The sequence below is a fragment of the Nannospalax galili genome, unplaced genomic scaffold (genome assembly GCF_000622305.1).
Source record: "Nannospalax galili isolate Female #2095 unplaced genomic scaffold, S.galili_v1.0 scaffold1699, whole genome shotgun sequence".
In the NCBI taxonomy this organism is placed as follows: domain Eukaryota; kingdom Metazoa; phylum Chordata; class Mammalia; order Rodentia; family Spalacidae; genus Nannospalax; species Nannospalax galili.
The window spans coordinates 95,626-105,086 of record NW_008343576.1 but is presented as its reverse complement, the minus strand read 5'-3'; the positions used below and the strand labels follow the sequence as shown (position 1 = coordinate 105,086).

Genomic DNA, 9,461 nt, shown 5'->3' with positions numbered 1-9,461 from the left:
TTGCGTTATGGGTCTGTTTTAGCTGTTGATCTCTTCTTGGTTTAGTTTTGGTGCTTCCTGTGCTTTTAGATACCTGTCCATTTCTTTTAAGTTTTCAAATTTAGTAACATATATGCTTTTAAAGTATTCCCTTACAATGTTCTGGATCTTTTTGGTGTCTGTTGTGATGTTTCCCCTTTCATTTCTGATTTTGTTTATTTGAAGGCACTCTTTCTTCTTTTGGTTAACTGGACTAAAGTTCTGTCAAACTTGTTTATCCTTTCAAAGATCCAGCTCTTGCATTCATTGATTCTTTGTATTGTTTTCTTTGTTTCTATTTCATTAATTTCTGCTCTGATTTTTAAAATGTCTTCTCTGCTGGGTTTGGGTCCCAATAGTTGCTGCTTTTCAGTGTCTTGAGTTACAATGTTAAGTCCTTCCTTTGTGTTCTTTCTGATTTTTTAATGTAGGCACATAGAGCTATAAACATCTCTCTAAGGACTGGTTTCAACATGTCCCAGAGGTTTTGTTGAATCATATTGTCCTTTTCATTTAGTTCCAGGAATACTTTTATTTCTTTCTTAGTTTCTTCTTTGACCCTTTCATCATTCAGGAGTGTGTTGCTTAATCTCCGTGTGTTCATGTAGTTACCAGAGTTTTTCCCGGTGTTGATTTTAAGCTTTATTGCATTGTAGTCTGATAGAATACATGGGATTATTTCTATTTTTTTTGATTTGTTGAGGCTTGTTTTTGCCCCCATATGTGGTCCATTTTGTAGAAAGTTCCATGGGGCACTGAATGAAAAGTATAGTCTTTGGTGCTTGCGTGGAGTATTCTGTAGATTTCTGTTAGGTCCATTTCATGTATGCTATTGTTTAATTCAGATGCCTTTCTTTTAATTCTCTGTCCTATTTACCTATCTATTGGAGACAATGACATATTGAAGTCCCCTACTATTAATGAGGTGAGATTAATCTGGATCTTAATGTCCTGTGGTACTGTTTTTATGAAATTGGGTTCCCCAGAGTTTGATGAATATATGTTTATGATTGTAATATCTCCTTGGTCAAGTGTTCCTTTGATCAGAATAAAGTGGCCCTCTTTATGTATTCTGATTAGTTTTAGTTTGAAATCCATTTTGTCAAATATTAGAATTGCAATTCCTGCTTTTTGCTTAGCACCATTTGCTTGGAATATTTTTCTCCATCTTTTCGACCTTAAGGTAGTGCCTGTCCTTGAAAGTGAGATGGGCTTCTTGCAGACAGCAAAGATTGGTTTTGTTTCTTTATCCATTCAACTAGTCTGTGTGATTTGACTGGGGAGTTCAGTCCATTGATATTTAAAGTTATTAATGAAAGATGTGTATTGAGTCCTCTTGTTTTGCTTTCTATTCGCATTCTTGGTGTAAGTGTACGTTTCCACTATTATACCTTCAATAAGTTCCTTTCTGCTCTTTGTATTGCTTCAAGAACTCTCTGAGGTTGGTTTTGTGGACATGAATTCTTTCAGCCTATTTAGGTCATGGAAGACTCTTCTTTCCCCTTGGACTACAATACACATTTTGGCTTGGTAAAGTAATCTTGGTCGGCATCCATGGTCATTTAGAATTGGGAATACTTTGGTCCAGTCTCTTCTGGCTTTCATAGTTTGAATCGAAAAGTCAGCTGTAATTCTGATAGGTTTCCCTTTATATGAGACTTGTTTTTCTTTTACAACTTTCAGGATTCTCTCTTCATTCTGTACATTTAGTGTTTCTACTATGATGTGCCATGAAGAGTTCTATTTGGTGTTCTATGTGCTTCTTGTATTTTTATCTGCATGTCTTTCTTTAATTTTGGGAAATTTTCTTCTACAGTCCTGTAAAGGTGTGGTCCATACCATTATCCGGAGATTTTTCTTCTTCCTCTGTGCCTACAATGAGTAAGTTTGGTCTTTTTATGGTGTCACACAATCCCTGTGTATTCCATTCTTGTGTTTTCTTAAATTTTTCATAATCTTAGCTGGAGTGGTCTAATTCATCCACTTCATCTTCTAATCTTCATATTCTGTTTTCCATTTAATTCATCCTATTGGTGAGACTTTCTCCTGTCATTTCTAATTGGCTTATTGAGTGTTTCACTTCCTTCTTCATTTCAGCCTTAGTATTCTTCAATATTTCTAACTCTTTTCTGAATTTATTCAGAAGTTTATTCCTATCTTCTTTCAGTTCTTTGATTTCTTTTTATTTTCTGTAAATTCATTAAATCCTTTTAACATGTGTATAATTGTTCTTTTGAATTCCATGACCTGTGTTATGTCCAGGGGCTTCCCAATGTATTCCTCTACAGGATCGTTGATATATTGGTGGGGATATATCATTTGGGTTTTTCATGAGAGAGACGAGGAAAATGGGGGCACTTTAAATGGGGAAACCATGGTGAAAGTGTTAGATGGTGAGAGAGATAAATAATGCATAGCTAGTTTTAAAAAGCCAGAGGGAACCATATTAGTCAACAACCTCCTGACAAATTATACATACAACTAGTTCAAGGAAGAAAATATATGTCTAGTCAAGGTTTGTCTGAAAACATTTGGTTTTTGCTCGAGCTTTATGTACATAGCACATAATAAGAGTATCAAACTGGTGGAACTAACCTTCTTGGATATTTAACAGCCATACTTTGAGTCCTATACTAATATTGTCAGAGGGACTTAAAGGACAGTTTTTCCTCCTTGTCCTTCATGGTTGATTAAGTTCCTGGGGACTATGGAATATCTCTCAAAATGTCCTGTAACTGTGGTGAGTCACCTGTCTTCTTGTTTAGGGAGGCCATGGAAACCTTACCAGGTGGACTTGAACCACTGTCCAGTCTACAAAGAGGAGGCTCAACACAGAGGAAATATTTCCTCCATTCTTCCAAGTGAAGGCAGCCATGGTTGAGCAGGACCTTTGACTTATCTTCACATATATATAACTGGAAAAAGTAAGGAGCCAGGGTCTTCTCCCAACCCCATGTGACCCCTGTGGGACAGATTCTCAAATGACCTTAAGAGTAAAAATAAATTGGTTTATTTGTGTCAACTCTATGGTCTTAAACACCCAAAAGAAAAGTATAACCAAAGACTAATTGATCAGTATATTTCTTTAAGAATCCATGTGTATAGCTAAAGGCTACATAACAAGAAACAGTGCCAGACAGGCAATACCTTCCTTAGAGTTTTGGCCAGCATAGTCCAAGAGACTTCCAAAATTACTCAGGCTATTGTCACAGCCCTTGATGGACTCCTAGAACTTAAAGGTAAGACCCTATTGCCAATGACAGAACAAACACAGGATTTGGAGAATTAGAGCTGCACCTGACCTAGAAGCTACTTCCCCTGAAGGTGAGCTCTCATAGTTTTGGAGAGCACTATGAAAGTGCAAAGGGAACACATCAACAGATGATCCAGAACCAGCTTCAAGACCAAATAACCATATCAATGGCCAGCACAGCATACTCTGTTGGCACAGAAGTGTCACTTTTTTCTAGGAGGCATATAACAACTACCTAATTTGACTAAAAGCCCACTCAAAGGGAAGAAACTCAACTGTGGTCTTGTAACATAACCTAATACACATGGCCAGCATGGTCATAGATCTTCGAGAAAACCTGAAAACTCTAACATTGCTAGACTAATGCGATTTCTTAATATGTACAAAATATGTATCCTTATATTTAAAGAAAAATACCCAGTCACCACTCATCAAAGAAGCTCATTTTGCAGCAGTGAGAGATGAATTCCAAGTACCAAAATCGGTCACACATGGACATTGTCTATTAATTGCCCAGACCTAAGGGACACATCTGCAATGCAACCTGTACACGTAAGGCTCATGGAACATAGAACATGGATAAAGAAGAGGAAGCTAAGGAATCAGTTCTCAATAATGAAGCTCCTTCATGCAGCAGAGGGCCAGGAACAGAGATGGTCACAAATGGCCAAAGTGTAGAGATCAAGAGTCTGCTAAATAATGGTCCTTGAACAGGGCCCCTTTATAAAACTTCATCCACCTAAGGTTCAGAGACCATTGCAGAAGAGGGAGCAGGGAGATTGTAAGAACCAGGGAGGATGGGCATGACCATATGGAAACAGCATCCTAGGAGCTCCTGGGAACATGCTCATATGATTCTATGGCACAGGTGTCAACATACACAAGTCCCAGCAAAGAACAGATAGTAACCTAGCATAGAACTGGGAAAATGAACAACAGACCTCACTCTAAGGACTGTTGGCAACTGATTGCTGCTAGATCAGCTGCTAGAGCTGATCTTCCTAAAAAAGGGACTCTAGATAGGCTGACTAAGCTCAGTGGATGGACTTGCACTGGGGAATGGCTGAGGGCACTGACAACACAATGGGCAGTAACAGGCATGATAGAGTATATGGGCTCCAATGAGGGTGAAGACTTATGGGAAGGTGCCATTTGGAACATTGGTATAAAGATGAATAAGATTGTTTGGGATGTTCTCTATGAAATTCACACACACATACAAAAAAAAATCAGTAAGAAAATGTAACCATGGGGCTGGAGAGATGGCTTAGTGGTTAAGAGCACTGACTGCTCTTGCAGATGACTCGGCTTTGATTCCCAGCCCCCACATGGTGGCTATGAACTGTTCTTAACTCCAGTTCCAGGGGAATTTGAGGCTCTCTTCTGACCACCGTGGCATTGCACGACAATGGTGCACTCACATATATGCAGGCAATACACTCATACACTTAAAATTTTTTTAAAAAGTAAAATATTAAAAAAAACATATTAATCATTTAAATATTTCATTCAAGCAACCAATGTATCTTTTCACAGTATAGTGAATTTTGTTTTCATGTGCTTAATATTCTGCGGGTTCAATTTATTTTCATTTTTATTAAATTAAAAATATTTCATATAGTATAGGCTGATTGTATTTAGATACTCTCTCTTATCTGTACCCCATTTACTACTCCTACCCAATTTCATGTTCTCCCTGTCTCTCCCTCTCTTTTTCTCTCCATATATATATGGGATAGGAGTAGTAAATGGGGTACAGATATATATATGCAGACATTTTCTGGATCTTGGTCAACCTATGAAGAATTCCTCCCACTAAAGAGAAACTTGCTCACTTTCCCTGAAGCCTGTGGTGGCCAATACTTCCTCAAGTATTATTGGTGTTTTTGACCAACGTCTCCATGTCTATGCTGGGATTTTGCCTGTCTTGAACTTATGTGGGACTTGTACATGCTGTCACCAGTGCTATGATTTCATGAGTTACTTTCCAATTATATATAAATCTCTATTTTTGTTATTTCACCATCAGTGGCTCTTAAAATTTTTCTTTTTGCTATTCTGCAGAAATCCCTGTGGCTTCAGAGGCAGCATTTTTATATATGTGTCTGCTTGGGGATAGGTAGTATGCAAGTAATTATCTGCACATTAGTCAGTTGTGGGTCTTTGTATGATTCACCATGTTCTGCATGCAGAAGCTTCATTACTGACAAATGAAAGATGCATTAGTCTACTGGTATAACAGTGCCATTGGATGTAATTTAATACTATACATATTTAGCAGAATAATAGTATTAGGCCCTCTCCTATGACCCCTAAGCCTCATATTCATGCCAGATATGGGCTCTACCTTATGAAGGACACCTTAAGTCCAATTAGAAAGTGACTGTTAACTTCCAAAATATTTGTGTCATTGTTGCACATCCCTTGCCAGACCAGTTTTGTTGTAACTCACAGTATTCACATCTGGGTAAAGTTGATGATCAGTTTTCCCTATGGGAGCATACAAAGCACTATGAAGTATAGTCAGTAGAGATGAAGCTTTCAAGTCAATACCAGCTTGATTTCTCCTTTTTTCTTCTATAGCTCATAGGTGTAGATCTTCAGCAGCTGCATCTTGTCATCAAATCCTGCTGGTAAGAGAGAATTAGTATCTAGAATGTATGATTAACTCAAAATACTAAACATCAAAAAATGTACAACTCATTGAATATGGGACAAGGAGCTGGGCAGGCAGTTCTCCAAGGATGGAATAGAAATGTCTAACATCTTTTAAAATGTTGTACATCAGGGGCTGTAGAGATGGCTCAGTGGTTAAGAACACCAGATGTCATTGCAGAAGATCAGGATTTGAATCTCAGCACCCACATGGCAGCTAACAACTGTCCATAACTCTAGTCCCAGGTGATCTGATATTCTCTGCTGACCTCCGCAGGCATTGCATGACACGGGTACACTTACCTACATGCAGACAATACACACACACATACACATAAAATTTAAAAAATAAGTAAAAATTTTTAAAAAGTTTAAAAAAATGTTGTACATCAGTAGTCATAAGGGATATGTAATTTAAATGATTTTGTGATTTATTAATCGATTCACGATGGCTAACATCCAGAAACCGAACAACAAACTGGGTGTGGTAGCACATGTCATTAATCCCACAATAGAGAGTGGGAGCTGGGCAAAATTACCCCCCCTTGGTCAGAAGCTATTGGTAATTAATAGGTGCTGGGTCAGTGTTCATGAAGGGTGTGGCCCTTGTCATCTTCTCTCTATGGATGGCCCCATATTCAAGTGTTTATGTTCAGTTCAGTGTAAATTTTACAGTTGAGTAAAAAATACATGAAAAGCAAAAATCAGAAAACAAAATATTGGGTAGGTCATGAAGGGATGGACTTGCAAGGACTTCTTGGTGTGAAGGACAAGTTGATAAAAATACATTATTTGAAATTCTCATGGAACTAATAAAAAGTGTAGGAAAAATGTACAGCACATGCCATTATCTGTCATTCTCTATTTAAATGCTCACAAATATAATATACAAATTCAAACATAAATATTAATATGTGGGTAATACCTGACTTTGTATGTAGCTGTATTTTTTATTTCTTTTCCAAATATAGTGTTAATTAAATGAAAAAAAATATTTGTGAGATAACAGTTATTATCCGATCTAGATTTCGGCTGTCATTCCTTGGAGATATTGAAATGCTGCTTCATTTTCTTTTTTTGCATTTAATGTTGACAGGTCAAATGTCTTTAGGAAGTCATGCATTTCTTCTACATCCATTTCTTTTAGCTTTTTGAACATGTTTGTTATTCTTTAATGGCAATTTGTATTTCACTGAAGTCTTTTTTAACAACTTCTCACCTGTATTTTTATTAATTTGTTTTTACTAGCACTTTTTTGGTTCCCTTGTCCAGTCTTTGGTCAGGTTTTTTTTTTTTTTTAGATTTAAAACAGCTTTTTAAATTATTTATTTAATAACCACATTATTAGAAAAAGCATTTCATTACAACAGCATTGACATATTCAATAACAATTTCCAGAGCTAAAATGCATCTCTTTCAAAAGTGGCTATAAAATTTTTAGGTTTGCTGTATAAGCCCTGTAAGACATAAAATTGAATGAGGTTTTAACCTTTAAAGAAGATCTCCATTTCATTTTAAAATATGCTGTTTCCTACATTTTTTAATATTATTTTTTATTTTTTTAGAAGAAGCATATCATTACAACTTTAATATGCTCAATAACAGTTTCCAGACCAAACATACAGCTCTTTCAAAAGTGGCTATAAAATTTTTAGGTTTGCTGTATAAGCCCTGTAAGACATAAAATTGAATGAGGTTTTAACCTTTAAAGAAGATCTCCATTTCATCTTAAAATACAGTTTCTTACAGAAAGACTCATTGTTTTTGCTACTAACACTGAGATGTTGGTGTGTGCATCTCTAATCTGTATGTATCTGATTATTACTAGTCATAATTGGCTGCACTTGGATCCTTGGTGACTGTGTATGTCTATAAAGTCATCGGGTAGATTTCAATGGTAATGTTTATCACCACTACTAATTAATATGACATAAATTTTTATGCTTCCTCCTCAAATATAATAATTTAAATTTTTTTTTTATTTTTGTGTGTGTATGTGTATCACACAGAACATCCCTAATCATCTTATTCAACTATACACTCAGTTCCCAGACAGCACCCTCCCATAGCCTCCCTTCCCCCACTAGAGTCCTTATACTCTGTTATCCCTACTACTGTCCACTGTGTTGTTGGCACTGCCAGCCATTCGCCACTACTTATCCATCTGGTGAATCTAGTCAGCCTATCTAGAGGTCTTTGTTTTAGCAAGGTCAGCTGTTCCTCATCTAGCAGTAATCAGCTGTCAATGTTCCTTTAGATTGGGGTCTGCTGTTTATTTTCCCAGTTCTATGCTGGGTTACTATCTGGGAGTCCCTTTGGCCACCCTGGCCAACAACTCAAAAGAAGGTATCTCCTATCTGGCATTATTGCTTGTTATGTAGCCTTTAGCGATACACATCAACTCTTAAAAAATTATATTGGCCCCTTTAATCTTTGGTTATACATTCCTTTTGGGTTTTTAAGGCCATAGAGTTGGCCCAGATAAACCAATTTATTTTTACTCTTTAAGGTCATTTGAGGATCTGTTCTTCAGGGGTCACATGGGCTTGGGAGGAGCCCTTGGCTCCTTTCTTTTACCAGTTCTGCCTATGTGAAGATAAGTCAAAGTCCTGCTCGACCATGGTTGGCTTCATTTGGAAGCTTGGAGGAAATGATTCCTCTGTGTTGACCCTCCTTTATAGACTGGACACTGGTTTAAGTCGATCTTTGTGGGGTCTCCTCAGCCTCCTTGATCAAGAAGACAGGTAACCTACCACAATTATGGGACATTTTGGGAAATACTCATAATCCCCTAGAACTAGTCAATGTAGGAGGGCAAGGAGCAAAAACTCTCCTTTATGTCCCTCTAACCAAATTAGTATAGGCCTCAAAGTATGTCTGTTACATATCCAAGAAGATTAGGTCCACCAGTCTGGTACTTTTAATTACTATGTGTCATGTAGATAAATCTTGGGCAAAGACCAATTGTTCTCCAATAAACCATACCTAGACATATATTTCTTAATCTAGTATGTATAACTTGTCAGTAGGTTGTTGAAGTAATATGGTTATCTCTGGTTTTTAAAACGGGCTAGGCATTATTTATCTCTCAAATTGTCTAACCCCTCCAACATGGTTTCCCCAATTAAGGTGCCCCCATTTCCCCACTTTCTCCCTTAATAATACCCTTCTCCTATGTTCCTACCTCTCTTGAGCTCCTTCTTCCCCTTTATCCCCTAGGTTCCTTGTATACCCTTCCCTCCTCCCCTTAAACTAACCCAATTTTTATCCATATCTCCCTTATTAATGCCTGTTTCCTACTGTTCGTCTCTTTCAGGTTCTTTCTTTTCCTTTACCTCCCTGTTTCCTTTCCATTATCCTGGTTCCTGGAGTTATGTCTGGTTTCATACTTATTTATCAGAGTCCGGTTCTAGGATCCACATATGAGGGAGAACATATGTCGATTTTTTTTTCTGAGTCTGTGTTACTTCACTTAGTATAACAGTTTCTAGTTCCAACTATTTACCTGAAAATTTCATGATTTCACCTTTCTTCA

At 37.2% G+C, this 9,461-nt stretch overlaps 1 protein-coding gene across 1 annotated transcript in view; it reads left to right on the top strand.

Annotated features, from left to right (window-relative positions):
* Window positions 1–5,781: 5,781 nt before the first annotated feature.
* LOC103739401 (zinc finger protein 678-like) overlaps window positions 5,782–9,461 on the top strand; it is a 14,390-nt gene continuing 10,710 nt past the window's right edge. Inside the window, exon 1 of the transcript XR_003850569.1 lies at window positions 5,782–5,904. The gene's annotated coding sequence lies outside the window, so the exon portion shown is untranslated. The remainder of the gene's footprint in view (window positions 5,905–9,461) is intronic.